This window comes from Ambystoma mexicanum, chromosome 7p, assembly GCF_040938575.1.
Source record: "Ambystoma mexicanum isolate Mex_15411 chromosome 7p, UKY_AmexF1_1, whole genome shotgun sequence".
Lineage (NCBI taxonomy): Eukaryota > Metazoa > Chordata > Amphibia > Caudata > Ambystomatidae > Ambystoma > Ambystoma mexicanum.
Genome location: NC_090939.1, coordinates 941259259 through 941277284, shown reverse-complemented (window position 1 = coordinate 941277284; position 18026 = coordinate 941259259). Strand labels below are relative to the sequence as shown.

Below are 18026 nucleotides of genomic sequence, written 5' to 3'. Positions count from 1 at the left end.
GAGGTGTTAAAGCCCAAAGTGCGAGCAAAAGGTTACCCTGAGTTGGCAAAGAACAAGTAGGAGGTCCCAGACCCCATTTTTGATTGAAGGGCTGGCTCTGTCTTTGAGGTACGGTTAATAAAGAGAACTAGTCCCAGAGACAGACGCCCTTTTGTGCCACTTACCTTGTACTTGGATGAGAAAGTAAAACATGTTTTGGCTCTAATAGACACAGGAGCTGAGGTAACCATTCTGAATGGCAATCCCAGTAAATTGTCTGGTCCCAGAGTTTTGGTCAATGGTTATGGGGGAGCAGAAACTGTTGCAAAAGCCTTTAATGTAAAAATGTCAATTGGCGAGGGATTGCCTTTCACAGCAAATGTTTTGATTGCAGATATACCGGAGTACATCCTTGGCATGGATGTGTTGTTGGGCAAAAGTGTGACTACAGATTAAGGCGAATTTGTTTTTGGCAATCGAAAAATCCATGTGAGAGTTATTAACCCCGTTGTGGTTGGGCATGCCAAATGGTCCCCCTTGCATTTACCTCCTCCTGCTGACCCAGTGTGTGTGAAACAGTACCGGTTGCCAGGAGGACATAAAGAGATTGGTGAAACTATTGAGTCATTGGTGAAAGCTGGCATAATGAGGCCGGCAGTCAGTCCATTCAACTCGCCGATCTGGCCTGTCCGCCGCCCGGATGGGGCATGGCGTCTGACAATTGATTACCGCATTTTGAACAAGAAGGTGCCGCCCTTAGCTGAGGCGGTGCCAGACATCAACACCCTGATTGAAAACCTTACGAGAGAAGTGGGTGAATGGCATGTGGTCCTTGACCTGGCCAATGCATTTTTCTCCATTGATATTGACACTGAATCACAAGACCAATTTGCTATCACTTGGGGAGACAGACAGTTTGCCTTTACTAAATTGCCCCAGGGGTATGTGCATAGTCCCACTCTGTGTCATGGATTGATTGCCAGAGACTTAAAGATGGTGCAATTGGATAATGTATTTATTGCTCATTACATTGATGACATCATGCTGACCAGTGTTGAGAAAGAACATGTAGAAAATGCTGCTGAAAAGTTGATCACACGCATGCAAAATCGGGGGTGGGCCATAAATCCCAAAAAGGTACAGGGGCCTGCTCAAGAGGTGAAATTTCTAGGCGCAATCTGGTCTGGGTCAGTTAAGAAAATTCCCGACCCGGTAATTGATATGGTTCAGCAGATGGCTCCACCAGCAGATAAAAAAGAGGCACAAAGATTCATTGGGTTAATGGGGTTTTGGAGAAATCACATACCTCATTTAAGCCTTGATACTGAAACCCATTTACAAAGTCACCAGAAAGAAACATGACTTTACATGGGGCCTAGAGCAACAGACTTCCTTCCAACAGGCTAAAGACGCATTGCAAAATTACATCACGCTGGGGCCCCTGACAAAAACTGATCCTTTTGAATTGGAAATTCTTGTCTACAATGACGTGGCTGTGTGGAGCTTGTGGCAAAAGCAAGGACATAAAAGAGTGCCACAGGGGTTCTGGTCAAGGAAACTCACAGATCCTATGACAAGATACACTCCGCTTGAGAAACAAGTTGCTGCAGTGTACTGGGCTCTAGTTGAAACTGAAAGAATCACAGGCGAGCAACCAGTGACAATTTGCACAGAAATTCCAATCATGGGCTGGGTGCGTGACACTGCTGCAAATGGGAAAAGTGGCAGAGCACAAGACGCCACTCATGTCAAATGGAAATGGTATTTACAGCAACGTGCGAAAGCTGGCCGCACAGGGGTTTCCAGACTGCAAGAACAAATGCTGGAGGCAGTAGATCTGGAAGCGATGCCTGAACCAAACACCCCTGTGGCATTGCCAGAATCTCCCTTGAAAGTCGCACCCGCCTATGATACATTGACAGAAGAAGAACAAAAGTCTGCATGGTTCACGGACGGCACGGCAAAGTATGATAAAGGGCAAAGACACTGGCAAGCTGTCGCATTCCAGCCCCATCGAGAAACACTGCTAATGAGAGAAGGTGTGGGAGGATCAAGTCAGTATGCTGAACTGCAAGCAGTGGCCTCCGTGATTGAACAGGTGAAGGAAACAGAGACTGCATACATATACACAGACAGTTGGGCCACATATCAAGGCCTGACACATTGGGCACCGGCATGGAGAAGAGATGGTTGGCAGATCAAGAACACGCCGATCTGGGGAGGGCCAGACATCTGGGAAGAGATGTGGTGCAAAGGTGAGAGGTGCAAAATCTGCATTGGGCATGTCGATGCACACATGCCCCCTGACACCTCACTGGCTGCCCTGTTCAACAATGAAGTGGACCAAATGGCAAAGATTCGCCCAGTGACAACACCGCAAGAAGCTGAGGTGCTGCAAGGGATGGCGGATTGGGCACACCAAACCTCAGGGCATCTAGGGCAAACAGGAACTTATCAATGGGCAAAAAAGAGACAATTGCCCATTACCATGGATCAAGCCAGACAAGCTGCCTCCCAATGTTCCGTGTGCAGTGAAGTGAAGCACTACCCTCTGGAGAGGAAGCCTCAAGGCCCTTTGAGAAGAGGTGAAAGAGCTGCTAGCGTATGGCAAGTTGACTACATTGGCCCTTTACCGCCCGAAAATGGAAAGCATTATGTGTTGACCATGGTAGACACATACTCTGGACTGTTATTAGCTTATCCAGCCGCCCATGCAGATCAACGGGCTACCTTGCAAGGCATGGAATACCTCATCAGACACTATGGCATCCCAGATGAAATCCAATCAGACCAAGGCAGCCATTTTGCTGGACACAATGTGCAAGACTGGGCACTAGAGCAAGGCATAAAGTGGACACTGCACATCAGCCGATACCCAGAATCCTCTGCTCTGGTGGAACGTAGCAATGGGCTGCTCAAGCAACAAATAAAGAAGCTGACTAAGACTCACACTCTCAAGGGGTGGTCCAAACATCTGCCACATGCACTGTTTGAACTGAACAATCGTCCACTGGGAAATCGCCAGACACCCTTTGTGAGACTGACAAGTGCGAAAGTGGAATCTACAAAGACTCTTGTTGTGTGGAAAACCGACAAAGAAGCTAAGCTGCCTGTGCAAGTGACTGCAGGCAGCATTGGACTTGATCTATAGACCTGTGAAGATGATGTTATACCGGCGGGGCAAACCAAATCCATCTCGCTGGGTATTGGCATCAAATTGCCGGCTGGCACTTATGGACGCATTGCTGCACGATCCAGCCTGGCAAAACAAGGCATTGGCATATTAGGAGGTGTGATTGATCCTGATTATAGAGGGACTGTTTCGGTACTTTTACATAATGCTGGTGCATCTGCAGTACCATTAACCAAATATGACCGAATTGCACAATTGATTTGTGAACAAGCAGTTGTCCCCCTAGTAGTAGAAAGCAAGCAATCTCCAGACACTACATTGAGGGGGGAAGGAGGTTTCGGTAGCACAGGAAAAAAGGTGTGGGTGCACCATCCTAACAAAAAGCCTGAGGCTGGGGAAGTGCTAAGTCAAGGTGTTGGAAGTACTTATGTTGTACTTTTGCATAATTCTGATGTGCCTGTTTATATTCCCGCTACTAGGCTCACACCACGAACGTAGAGCAGTATGAAGGGGATGGGACTTGCCTTGCTGTGGGTGCTCCTGGCCTGCCAAACCAACGCTTTCTCTGTAAAGAGTGGGTTATTGCAAGACACTACATGGACTCTGAGAATCGCATGCACTACACCTGATGCTCCAGTCCTGCGTGATAACTACAACCGCACCGTAACCTGTGAGAAAAGCGTTACAAATGAGTATCCACATGGAACTGCAAGAGTTCTAGATTGGCACATTGTTGGACACCTTTTATCACTAACTCATATGACTGGCGCCTACGAGATCTTAGGTCCAAAAGTTTCAGTGAATGGATCAAATAATTTGTTTGATGTTTCATGTTTCTTTTGTCCCAAGAACTGCAACGAGTGTACTCGCCAAGATTTTCTGGACTATAACTTATCCAAATGCCTTGTATACAATTGTACGTTGAAACAGCCTCTACCAGATGGTAGTATGGTGTTTGTATCAAAAACCAATATTGTACATGGTAGGCATCCCACTTGGAGGATGGTGTTTTTCAAATCACACAAAGTGGAGTTGGTAAACATGCTAGATTTTCCAATAGTAAGACAACATTTAAATTGCAGACATGTGATGCACGCTTCCATTATTTCAGAGGTACACTTAGACATAGACTTGTCACGGGGCAATGTCTCCTTAGTACTACCAAGCTGCTATAAATGGAGTCAATTTCTATGGCCCATCACCAAATTGCGCGTAGCTAGGGGTTTAGATTCATTGATTGCGGGTGCAGCGGGAGTGGGAACGGGGGCTTTAAATGCTTTTGACATAGAAACTGTGCGCAACAAGTTAGCCACTATGGGTTCTGATGCCAGCGGCGCTATAAAACTTCTGGCTCAGTGGGGCCCATTGATAAGTCCTACCCTGCGCAACACTGCTACAAGTATTGGCAACCATTGGAAGTGGCAGAATTTCAGCTATGAAGACATTTTCTCTGCCATAGGGCAGATCAACAAAACTGCTAAAGACACACAATGTATTTTATGGCAAACTTTGCTAAATCAGCAGGTGTTGGCTTTCCGCTCCGAATGGGGGCGACTATCTTCAACCCACTGGCACACAGAGCTACAGTTACCAGCAAACATATGGATTAAGCCGCTTGCTTTTGATTGCATGAATAACACCTGCCATGCGTTAATGCAAGTTAGTAGGACCGCTTATGCTCTAGAAATATGGTGCCCTTTTATAGTATTGCCTATGAAAATCAATGGTTCCTGGTGGGTTCCGCAAATACGAGGGGAATGGTTAGACAGCCAAAACTACACCATCCACAGTCACACCTGCATGCCCTGGGATCAGGGGTGGGTGTGTCCCCTAACTGGGAGGGTTCCGGACCCATGCATACATCCCGTAGCAGGGGACTGCACCTGGATGCAATACCACATAAATGGGACTGACATCTTTCAAATAGATCAGCATACAGCTTGCGTAGTTACTAATCATTCCTTGCTTATTAACAATTATAGGTTTTTAGGGAATCCTCAAGTATTTTGCGTAGATCAAGTTGTGACTATCCTAGACATTGTTACTCATACCCTATATTCTTTAACCCAGTGGTCTCACACTACTCTGCATGCTGAGCTCACGCATTTGCTTAACTGGACTCTATCCTATGGAGTGATTACTGCCCGGCTTCAAGCTATTAGGCAGTTTGCTCAAACTGCTTGGAAAGATTTCCAGACGCTAGCTACCTCAACTATTTCTGCAGAGTACAAGCTAATAATAGACAGAAACCAATTAATCAAAACTGCTGACCATCTGCAATCTGTTACTACTCACCACTGGTGGGATATATTCACTGGATGGTCTCCCTCCTCCACTAAGCTGCTTAATATAATACTGCACCCATTGCTGTGGTTGCTGATTTCCCTAATATTCATACTTATCGTCTTCATTGGGCTCTTGCGCAGAATGTCTTTCCTTTATACTAGAATGACTGCGCTAGAGAAACGCTTAATTAGCCTACAGCACACTGTGCATGCTTCCAGATCATGGAACTGAGTCAGCATTTTCAGGCCTCACTTCGAAAGGGGTGGAATGTCGTGATAAGCTGCTAGGCGCTTGCAGTAACCTGCATTTGCACTAACCCCACTGAGCTATCTTGTGAGTACTAGAGCCTATTCGAAGCGTGGAGGAAAATGCTGACATCAACCAGGACTCTCGAACTGGGTGAGCCTGCATGCTTGCAAGGGGTTAATTGCAAAGGCCTTTTCTGAAGACATAAAACATCTAGCACAAGAGGCTTTGTGCAGCCCTTGGGAGTCAGGCATAGCTTTGCTCGTCTTCGCTCTGCGAGTCAGGTGCACTGATAAGGCAAGAATGCAAAACACAGTGCCCGAAGCCTGGGAGCCAAGGCTGGCTGTTTTCAGTCTTGTAACTTTCCAAGCAAAAAACATGTTTACTGTCAGGAGGGGAGAGCCTAGAAGCTTCTCGAAGAGCTGACACGTCATGATGATTGACGTGCAGCTCCTAATAAGAGAACTATACTTGGACCAGGGAGGGGGGACTCATCCTGGACTGTTGGAAAGACGCGCGTATCAAGGACAGTGCCTGGACGACCAGCTGTGCGCTATCAGGGCCGAGGCTCCTAACATCACATCCCCGCTCTGGTGTAGGACTGTGGGGGCTTGGCCAGTCCTCCCCTCCTCTGCTGAGGAGTGCCGGGCATCTGTAGCGGCGAGGGTCCTGGGTGTGATCAGATCGTACCTTCATCTACATTTCATTAGGAGCGTAAGACCAAATAATTGCATATTCATCTGTGATTGATAATTGGCATTATATAGCTTGCCCTCTCTATTTCCACATTATTATAAATTGCTGCTTAGTTTTCATTAGTCATTGTAGATAATAAATGCAAGCATCATATTCTGTGTGATTGGCTTTTTTCCAGACTGAGTTCATCGTGCTTCTTAAACCTTATTTGTGTGGGAAGGTAATTAGGAGTGATTTACTTTGCACAAAGGGCTGGATCCCAGGGAGGTGCGGGTACTGTTTATCACTACATTTGGCGCTGTGAGCAGGGTTTACGAGCACAATGCCCTTCTGGAAAAAACATGCAAAAGATGAATGCAATGGGGAAGATAGTGCACTCTGTCACATTCCAGGATGGCCGGCATCAAATGCTTGGTCGGGTGTGGCAGATATTTTGCATCAGTACCCGGCACCGAGGGCATGGGACATGCTTGAAAATTATGTTTCCCCGGCGGTAATTAGTAAGTGCTTGGAGAGTTTACCGCTTGAGAAATGCAGAAAGGAGCTAAAGGCAGCAGGAAACATAGGCTGGTTATTCCTGCAGGCGCTCAGAAAGGTGCATGAGAATGAATTGCTTAAAGATGCTCAGATTCGTAAATTAACAGACGAGGTATCCCTGCTCCAAGAGCAACAAATTATTATGAGAGAGACCCTTGAATCGTCCGTTAAACGGGCTGATCAGATGGAGGACAGGTGTGCCTCTTTAGCTGTGCGTGTAGCCACGCACAAGCGCAGACAGCGGCGGGGCAATCCGTCAAAGATAAGGATTTGCGCGCTAATTAGGAAAGATAACTGGGACCCAAATTTATGGTCGGGTGAAGTCAGTGATAGTGAAACTGAGCAAGCACACGACTGGAATGAGTCTGTTGAAATTAGACTTGCTGAATTAAATTGGTCTGATGAAGAGGAGCTGGAATGTGCTCCAAAGAAATGTGTTTATCCAGCACGGCCGTTAATCACGAACAAACCAAAAGGCCAAGCTGGCGGTGCAAATATTCAAAATACAAGGATTGTCCGTGATTATACACAGACAGAGCTTTTAGAGATTGCTAAGTTATTTAGACAGAAGCTAGGTGAAGCACTTTTGACTTGGTTCCTTTGCATCTGGGACACGGGTGCCGATAGTATCTTCTTAACCCCAGAGGAACTGTTAAAGATGGGTTCACTCACTACTAATGTGATGTTGGGACAGATAGTGCGCGGTGCGCTCGGACAGCAAGGTTCTCATTCCTTGTTTAATTGGCTTCAGACTGCCCTAATGAATCTGTATGGGAGTCCAATGGATATGGAAGAGAGTTGGGGCTGTGGCAGTCACTAACTGAAGCAACAAACCAGCTTAGAGAGATGGGTTTGCAGTGTGCACTGTACAGTGCAAATTTTGCAGGGCCTGACATGGAGTTGTTTACAGCTGGCATGCGCGCACGTTTGTTAAGAAATGCACCGAGTCACATGAAGGGCGCATTGCTTTCATTGCTGGGTCCAGCGCAGGGCAAAGCCATTGGTGAAGTGGCACTTCTGTTAGGGCAACTAGAAGGGCTGGATGTACGCAAAGCAGCGCGTCTAGTGGCTGCAAACAATGATTCAGGAAAAAAGCGTGGTAAAAATGTAAAGTCTAAAGAGAAAGCTGATACTGTTGAGATCACACGCAAACAAATGTGGGTGGACCTGCTAAAAGCAGGAATTCCAAGGGAAGAGATAGATGGTAAACCCACATCTGAGCTGCTGGAGAAATGGAAAACAATTAAAAGATAGGGACGGGAAAAACTAAGCCCTCTGCACCCTCTGAAGAGGAGGTGTTAAAGCCCAAAGTGCGAGCAAAAGGTTACCCTGAGTTGGCAAAGAACAAGTAGGAGGTCCCAGACCCCATTTTTGATTGAAGGGCTGGCTCTGTCTTTGAGGTACGGTTAATAAAGAGAACTAGTCCCAGAGACAGACGCCCTTTTGTGCCACTTACCTTGTACTTGGATGCGAAAGTAAAACATGTTTTGGCTCTAATAGACACAGGAGCTGAGGTAACCATTCTGAATGGCAATCCCAGTAAATTGTCTGGTCCCAGAGTTTTGGTCAATGGTTATGGGGGAGCAGAAACTGTTGCAAAAGCCTTTAATGTAAAAATGTCAATTGGCGAGGGATTGCCTTTCACAGCAAATGTTTTGATTGCAGATATACCGGAGTACATCCTTGGCATGGATGTGTTGTTGGGCAAAAGTGTGACTACAGATTTAGGCGAATTTGTTTTTGGCAATCGAAAAATCCATGTGAGAGTTATTAACCCCGTTGTGGTTGGGCATGCCAAATGGTCCCCCTTGCATTTACCTCCTCCTGCTGACCCAGTGTGTGTGAAACAGTACCGGTTGCCAGGAGGACATAAAGAGATTGGTGAAACTATTGAGTCATTGGTGAAAGCTGGCATAATGAGGCCGGCAGTCAGTCCATTCAACTCGCCGATCTGGCCTTTCCGCCGCCCGGATGGGGCATGGCGTCTGACAATTGATTACCGCATTTTGAACAAGAAGGTGCCGCCCTTAGCTGAGGCGGTGCCAGACATCAACACCCTGATTGAAAACCTTACGAGAGAAGTGGGTGAATGGCATGTGGTCCTTGACCTGGCCAATGCATTTTTCTCCATTGATATTGACACTGAATCACAAGACCAATTTGCTATCACTTGGGGAGACAGACAGTTTGCCTTTACTAAATTGCCCCAGGGGTATGTGCATAGTCCCACTCTGTGTCATGGATTGATTGCCAGAGACTTAAAGATGGTGCAATTGGATAATGTATTTATTGCTCATTACATTGATGACATCATGCTGACCAGTGTTGAGAAAGAACATGTAGAAAATGCTGCTGAAAAGTTGATCACACGCATGCAAAATCGGGGGTGGGCCATAAATCCCAAAAAGGTACAGGGGCCTGCTCAAGAGGTGAAATTTCTAGGCGCAATCTGGTCTGGGTCAGTTAAGAAAATTCCCGACCCGGTAATTGATATGGTTCAGCAGATGGCTCCACCAGCAGATAAAAAAGAGGCACAAAGATTCATTGGGTTAATGGGGTTTTGGAGAAATCACATACCTCATTTAAGCCTTGATACTGAAACCCATTTACAAAGTCACCAGAAAGAAACATGACTTTACATGGGACCTAGAGCAACAGACTTCCTTCCAACAGGCTAAAGACGCATTGCAAAATTACATTACGCTGGGGCCCCTGACAAAAACTGATCCTTTTGAATTGGAAATTCTTGTCTACAATGACGTGGCTGTGTGGAGCTTGTGGCAAAAGCAAGGACATAAAAGAGTGCCACAGGGGTTCTGGTCAAGGAAACTCACAGATCCTATGACAAGATACACTCCGCTTGAGAAACAAGTTGCTGCAGTGTACTGGGCTCTAGTTGAAACTGAAAGAATCACAGGCGAGCAACCAGTGACAATTTGCACAGAAATTCCAATCATGGGCTGGGACACAAGACGCCACTCATGTCAAATGGAAATGGTATTTACAGCAACGTGCGAAAGCTGGCCGCACAGGGGTTTCCAGACTGCAAGAACAAATGCTGGAGGCAGTAGATCTGGAAGCGATGCCTGAACCAAACACCCCTGTGGCATTGCCAGAATCTCCCTTGAAAGTCGCACCCGCCTATGATACATTGACAGAAGAAGAACAAAAGTCTGCATGGTTCACGGACGGCACGGCAAAGTATGATAAAGGGCAAAGACACTGGCAAGCTGTCGCATTCCAGCCCCATCGAGAAACACTGCTAATGAGAGAAGGTGTGGGAGGATCAAGTCAGTATGCTGAACTGCAAGCAGTGGCCTCCGTGATTGAACAGGTGAAGGAAACAGAGACTGCATACATATACACAGACAGTTGGGCCACATATCAAGGCCTGACACATTGGGCACCGGCATGGAGAAGAGATGGTTGGCAGATCAAGAACACGCCGATCTGGGGAGGGCCAGACATCTGGGAAGAGATGTGGTGCAAAGGTGAGAGGTGCAAAATCTGCATTGGGCATGTCGATGCACACATGCCCCCTGACACCTCACTGGCTGCCCTGTTCAACAATGAAGTGGACCAAATGGCAAAGATTCGCCCAGTGACAACACCGCAAGAAGCTGAGGTGCTGCAAGGGATGGCGGATTGGGCACACCAAACCTCAGGGCATCTAGGGCAAACAGGAACTTATCAATGGGCAAAAAAGAGACAATTGCCCATTACCATGGATCAAGCCAGACAAGCTGCCTCCCAATGTTCCGTGTGCAGTGAAGTGAAGCACTACCCTCTGGAGAGGAAGCCTCAAGGCCCTTTGAGAAGAGGTGAAAGAGCTGCTAGCGTATGGCAAGTTGACTACATTGGCCCTTTACCGCCCGAGAATGGAAAGCATTATGTGTGGACCATGGTAGACACATACTCTGGACTGCTATTAGCTTATCCAGTTGCCCATGCAGATCAACGGGCTACCTTGCAAGGCATGGAATACCTCATCAGACACTATGGCATCCCGGATGAAATCCAATCAGACCAAGCCAGCCATTTTGCTGGACACAATGTGCAGGACTGGTCACTAGAGCAAGGCATAAAATGGACACTGCACATCAGCCGGTACCCAGAATCCTCTGCTCTGGTGGAACGTAGCAATGGGCTGCTCAAGCAACAAATAAAGAAGCTGACTAAGACTCACACTCTCAAGGGGTGGTCCAAACACCTAGCACAAGCACTGTTTGAACTGAACAATCGTCCACTGGGAAACCGCCAGACACCCTTTGTGAGACGGACAAGTGAGAAAGTGGAATCCACAAAGACTCTGGTTTGTGGAAAACCGACAAAGAAGCTAAGCTGCCTGTGCAAGCCACTGCAGGCAGCATTGGACTTGATCTATCTACCTGTGAAGATGATGTTATACCGGTGGGGCAAACCAAATCCATCTTGCTGGGTATTGGCATCAAATTGCCAGCTGGCACTTATGGACGCATTGCTGCACGATCCAGCCTGGCGAAACAAGGCATTGACATATTGGGAGGTGTGATTGATCCTGATTATAGAGGGACTGTTTCGGTACTTTTACATAATGCTGGTGCATCTGCAGTACCATTAACCAAATATGACCGAATTGCACAATTGATTTGTGAGCAAGCAGTTGTTCCCCTAGTGGTAGAGAGCAAGCAATCCCCAGACACTACATTGAGGGGGGAAGGAGGCTTCGGTAGCACGGGGAAAAAGGTGTGGGTGCACCATTCAAACAAAAAGCCTGAGGCTGGGGAAGTGTTAAGTCAAGGTGTTGGAAGTACTTATGTTGTACTTTTGCATAATTCTGACATGCCTGTTTATATTCCCGCTACTAGGCTCACACCACGAACGTAGAGCAGTATGAAGGGGAAGGGACTTACCTTGCTGTGGGTGCTCCTGGCCTGCCAAGCCAACGCTTTCTCTGTAAAGAATGGGTTGATGCAAGACGCTACATGGACTCTGAGAATCGCATGCGCTACACCTGATGCTCCAGTCCTGCGTGATAACTACAACCGCACCTTAACCTGTGAGAAAAGCGTTACAAATGAGTATCCACATGGAACTGCAAGAGTTCTAGATTGGCACATTGTCGGACACCTTTTGTCACTAACTCATATGACTGGTCCTTATGAAATTTTAGGCCCAAACATTTCAGTGAATGGATCAAATAATTTGTTTGATGTTTCATGTTTCTTCTGCCCCAAGAACTGCAGCAAGTGTACTCGCCATGATTTTCTGGACTATAACTTGACCAAATGCCTTTCATACAGTTGTACGTTGAAACAGCCTGTACCAGATGGTAGTATGCTGTTTGTATCAAAAACCAATATTGTATATAGTAGACATCCCACTTGGAGGATGGTGTTTTTCAAATCACACAAAGTAGAAACTGTGAACATGCTAGATTTTCCAGTAGTAAGACAACATTTAAATTGCAGACAAGTGATGCATGCGTCTATCATTACAGAGCTACACTTAGACATAGATTTGTCACGAGGCAATGTTTCCTTAGTACTACCAAGCTGCTATAAATGGAGTCAATTTCTATGGCCCATAGCCAAATTGCGCGTAGCTAGAGGATTAGATTCATTGATTGCGGGTGCAGCGGGAGTGGGAACGGGGGCTTTAAATGCTTTTGACATAGAAACTGTGCGCAATAAGTTAGCCACTATGGGTTCTGATGCCAGCGCCGCTATAAAGCTTCTGGCCCAGTGGGGCCCATTGATAAGCCCTACCCTGTGCAACACTGCTACAAGTATTGGCAACCACTGGAAGTGGCAGAATTTCAGCCATGAAGACATTTTTTCTGCCATAGGGCAGGTCAACAAGACTGCTAAAACACACGTTGCATTCTATGGCAAACTTTGCTAAATCAGCAGGTGTTGGCTTTCCGCTCCGAATGGGGGCGACTATCTTCAACCCACTGGCACACAGAGCTACACTTACCAGCAAACATATGGATTAAACCGCTTGCTTTTGATTGCATGAATAACACATGCCATGCGTTAATGCAAGATAGTAGGACCGCTTATGATTTAGAAATATGGTGTCCTTTTATAGTATTGCCTATGAAAATCAATGGTTCCTGGTGGGTTCCGCAAATACGAGAGGAATGGTTAGACAGCCAAAACTACACCATCCATAGTCACACCTGCATGCACTGGGATCAGGGGTGGATGTGTCCCCTAACTGGGAGGGTTCCGGACCCATGCATGCATCCCGTAGCGGGGGAGTGCACCTGGATGCAATATCACATTAATGGGACTGATATCTTCCAGATAGATCAGCATAAAGCTTGCATAGTTACTAATCATTCCTTGCTTATTAACAATTATAGGCTATTAGGGAATCCTCAAGTATTTTGCGTAGATCAGGTTGTGGCTATCTTAGACATTGTTACTCATACCTTATATTCTTTAGCCCAGTGGTCTCACACTACTCTGTATGCTGAGTTCACACATTTGCTTAACTGGACTCTACCCTATGGGGTGATTACTGCCCGGCTTCAAGCTATTAGACAATTTGCCCAAACTGCTTGGAAAGATTTCCAGATGCTAGCTACCTCGGTTATTTCTGCAGAGTGCAAACTGATAATAGACAGGAACCAATTAATTAAAACTGCTGACCATCTGCAATCAGTTACTACTCACCACTGGTGGGATGTATTCACTGGATGGTCTCCCTCCTCCACTAAGCTGCTTAATATAATGCTGCATCCATTGCTGTGGTTGCTGATTTCCCTAATATTCATCCTTATCGTTTTCATTGGGCTCTTGCGCAGAATGTCTTTCCTTTATACTAGAATGACTGCGCTAGAGAAACGCTTAATCGGCCTACAGCACAGAGTACATGCTTCCAAATCGTGGAACTGAGTCAGCATTTTCAGGCCTCACTTCGAAAGGGGTGGAATGTCGTGATTAGGCACTTGCAGTAACCTGCACTTGCACTAACCCACTGAGCTATCTTGTGTGTATTAGAGCCTATTTGAAGCGTGGAGGAAAATGCTGACATCAACCAGGCATCTCGAACTGGGTGAGCCTGCATGCTTGTAAGGGGTTAATTGCGAAGGCCTTTCCTGAAGACATAAAACATCTAGCATTTGCAAGAGGCTCTACGAAGCCCTTGGGAGCCAGGCACAGCTTTGCACAGCTATGCTCGTCTTCGCTCTGCGAGTCAGGTGCACTGATAAGGCAAGAATGTCAGATCTTCCCAAAACACAGTGCACGAAGCCTGGGAGCCAAGACTGGCTGTTTCCAGTCTTGTAACTTTCCAAGCAAAAACATGTTTACTGCCTGGAGGGGTGAGTCTAGAAGCTTTTGGAAGAGCTGGTACGTCATGATGATTGACGCGCAGCCCCTAATAAGAGAACTATGCTTGGACCAGTGAGGTAGGGACTCATCCTGGGCTGTTGGTGAGACGCGCGTCCCAAGAGGAACAGTGCCTGGACGACTAGCTGTGCACTATCTCGGCCAAGACTCCTAGCATCACACCCCCACTCTGGTGTAGGACTGTGGGGGCTTGGCCAGTCCTCCCCTCCTCTCTCGAGGAGTGCCGGGAACCTGTAGCGGCGAGGGTCCCGGGTGTGATCTGATCGTACCTTCATCTACATTTTATTAGGAGCGCAAGACAAAATAATTGCATATTCATCTGTGATTGACAATTGGCATTATACAGCTTGCACTTTCTGTTTCCATATTATTGTAAATTGCTGCTTAGTTCTCATTAGACACTGTAGATAATAAATGCAAGCATCATATATTCTGTGTGATTGGCTTTCTTCCAGACTCGTGCGTCATAAACCTTACTTGTGTGGGAAGGTAATTAGGAGTGATTTACTTTGCACAAAGGGCTGGATCCCAGGGAGTGCGGGTTCTCTTTATCACTACACCTTCTCCATTCCCTCCTCCTCCGCTTCTACCTCCCCCCTCCCTCCCATTAATTTTAGGTTTTCATGCACTCAATCTTCATTAAAAAAGATGTATTAAAAAATAAAGACTTGCAAATTAAGAAAAGTTTCTGTCCTGTCATGTACCAAAAATAGTGAATGCTTTACGAATGTGCGTGTCATCTTTAGAGCAGGGGCCAATTTAATTTTCCTATTATCATTCCCATATTAGTACATGTGTTGTGGAAGCAAACACAAAGAGAGAGTCAATCAAACCATTGATTAGGATCTCTGGTCAAACGTTTGCCATACCAAATGTCCTTATGTCAGAGGGCAGAAAGTCCAAACACCATTTATATATCGGATGGTATGAAATTAAGAGGCAACCAACAATGAATCAGCATTCTTTGCTGCTGTATTGATCTGGTCCTAAAGGGTTTGGTTTAATGCCAATTATATTTAAAGATATAAAGATTCCTGCTCCAGGATGCTTGCAAATTGACCTCCCCTCCCCATCACAATGGCTGGGTGATGCAAGCCTGAGAGCATCACAATAGACCCATAGACATGAGAAAAACTCGGTACCTATGAGTGTATGTGGGCCCATGGCTGGATCAAGGACAAGGCAAGAACAAGAGGTGCCTTAAGGCGTCAGCACCAGAGGCTTTCCGATTGCGCCCGCAAGCAACAGATGTTGGACCATCCTTTAAGAGATTCTGAGGCTGATTTCAATGTTAACTTTGCTGCTGATTTAAGGATTGGTCAACCTTCGACCCACCTGAGTTTGCTTGGCTGAGCCCTGGAAATCTTGTATAGCTTGTGTTGGTGGGAGATGATTTCAGTTTATCAAGAGCAACGGGATATGAGGCATGTGTGCCACAAAAAGCAGGTCTAGGATTGTTTTATAAGAAAGCCGCTTTAAGAAGGGAACTCTGGACAAACCTACTGAGAGCAAAAGTATTACACAAAAGGTAAGGGGGTCAGTGGGTCAAGGGATAGCACATCTGACTGTGAGTCCGTTTATTGTAAGTCCAAATACTACCTGTTTCCACATTTCTCCAGGCTTTTTGTTTCATTTCTTAACAGATCCATTCCTATCTACCTATGTGCTTTCAACAGAGTTTTCATTGTAAGAGATTTACATACAGTATGCCTTAAACATTCCTGGGCTGGGAACACTCTACGTCAAAAATAGAGTAGCAGACAGCGTAATAAATCATTAGCAAGACACTCTGGGACTTCCGCCAAAAACATAAAATGTTTTCTCTGCATGTATGTTCTTTGAACAGAGAAAGTAGTTTGGTTAATGTCAGTGGATAAACGTTACTTTCACACAGTGCAGAACACAATCACTTGTACAGACGCCTACTGCAAAAGCATTAGCCCTGTAAAATACAGTGAAAATGTGAGGCAGTGTGCAGTCACCCCAACCCTTCACTCCCCTGATCGGCCACGATCGGCCAAGGACCTCTCTATGAGAGCTCTGGGTGGAATTTTTCTGGACCTCAGTAACTAAGGGAGACATGGCTAAAGGGATCACCAATTAATAGCCCATTGTATGCTTTGTGGCCTGTCCGAATATGTCTGTTCTCCAAATTACCTGCCACTGCCCAGGTGTCAGCTGGTGAGATTGAATTAACTCCCAGGTAGGATCCTGGCAGATGATTTGCATAGGCACACCCCTTCTCCCTCTCTCTTAGCCCTGCTTACTCCACAGTAGCAAGTATGTGGGAAAGATCAAGTGGCCGAGTTGCGGTAGCAGTAACTAGCAACTCTGAGAAAGTAAATCTGGGGCGCTTGGTGATTTGTGGGGAACAACTGCAGAGCTCAGTGCCCAGAATTGTGTGGCACAGGGAGGAGGTCTGTGGGGTTTCCGTAACTTGGAGACATGCAACCTGGCCCGGGAGTGCTTCAGGTCTCTGTTCTTGCACTTTCCAAGCAACTCAACAAAGCATCAACAGGCTGAGATACCAGCCACAGAGCCTTTCCACTTGATTAAAAGCCTAAAATCTTTTCCATGCAAACACATAGCCTCCAAATACCATATTTTGTTCTTTCTCTATCTCTACCTTCCTCTCCCTCGCCCTCCCCCTATTTAAATATATAAAGATTCCTGCTCCAGAATGCTTGCAAATTGACCTCCCCTCCCCATCACAATGGCTGGGTGTTGCAAGCCTGAGAGCATCACAATAGACCCATATACATGAGAAAAACTCGGTACCTATGAGTGTATGTGGGCCCATGGCTGGATCAAGGACAAGGCAAGAACAAGAAGTGGCTTAAGGCGTCTTGTCTGTATGCAAAAAGGACAAGGCCACAGGGCCGCAAGGATAACAAGAGTTCGCTGAAACACAAACGTAGGCAGCGCCAGGAAGAATGCCCGCTCCCTCCTTAATGTAGCCTTGAAGCAGAGCTGCAGGGCATTTAATCATTTCACAGCTGCCAGTCAGTCTCGTTATATGGTAGAATATGTTAGAATAATACTGCTAAAGGCTTGAATTATGCTTTTCTAATGGCCCCCCTTTGCTGAGCCCGCTAAGAGCATGTCGGCTCTCAGGACGCAAATAGCACCTGATAGATAGCAAGGTCTGGAATGCAACTCCCCCCCCATATGTAGTGTGCTTCCAAGAACAGAAGCGCTGTGTTCTATTCTGTAACCGAAAGATGCCTACGCACTCACAAATTGCAAATTGTTACTACAATAGATGTTTAAAGGTGCCATAGTGGTCGGAGATGTCCATCATCACACCAAGTTCAAAGAAACCCAATAAAGGGGGGGGTGTTAAACATGACATAGCTGATTGTTTGATATGCATTTTGTATATATGTAACTGATGTACGTAATTCACTCTCTTGCGTCCCTCGAGGTCTAGAGATACACATTGCGGGGCGTGAGACCCAGTTGGCCAACTGAGACTTTTGCTTTGCAATAAAACCCTAGCTTTTTTCGAATACAACCTCGTGTCTGGCATCTCTATCGTGTGTGGTGACCCGCCTTGTTTCCATAGACGTTAGGGTCCCCTACGGGCCCCTTTCAAGATGGCGCCCGAATAGGGACCCTCCCCCACTTGTTCCTTCGTGTAACGTTGTAATTGAGAAAGGCAGAGAACGGCGAGGACGGGACGATCGAGCCGGGATCAAGAGGTGTTCGGGGTGCCCTGTAAAAGTGATGAGAGACTCCTTTGCAGATCTGCACACATCTGATCCCTGATCCACGTGCCTGGCTAGAGAACAAGGAGGTGAGGGTCCCGA

The 18026-nt window shown here is 46.4% G+C and overlaps 1 non-coding gene across 1 annotated transcript; it reads right to left on the bottom strand.

The window, feature by feature from the left end:
- Nucleotides 1–14922: 14922 nt before the first annotated feature.
- Nucleotides 14923–15030, bottom strand: LOC138526655 (U6 spliceosomal RNA). The gene has a single exon (XR_011283687.1). It is a non-coding gene; the product is annotated as a U6 spliceosomal RNA (small nuclear RNA).
- Between the last annotated feature and the right edge of the window lie 2996 nt (nt 15031–18026).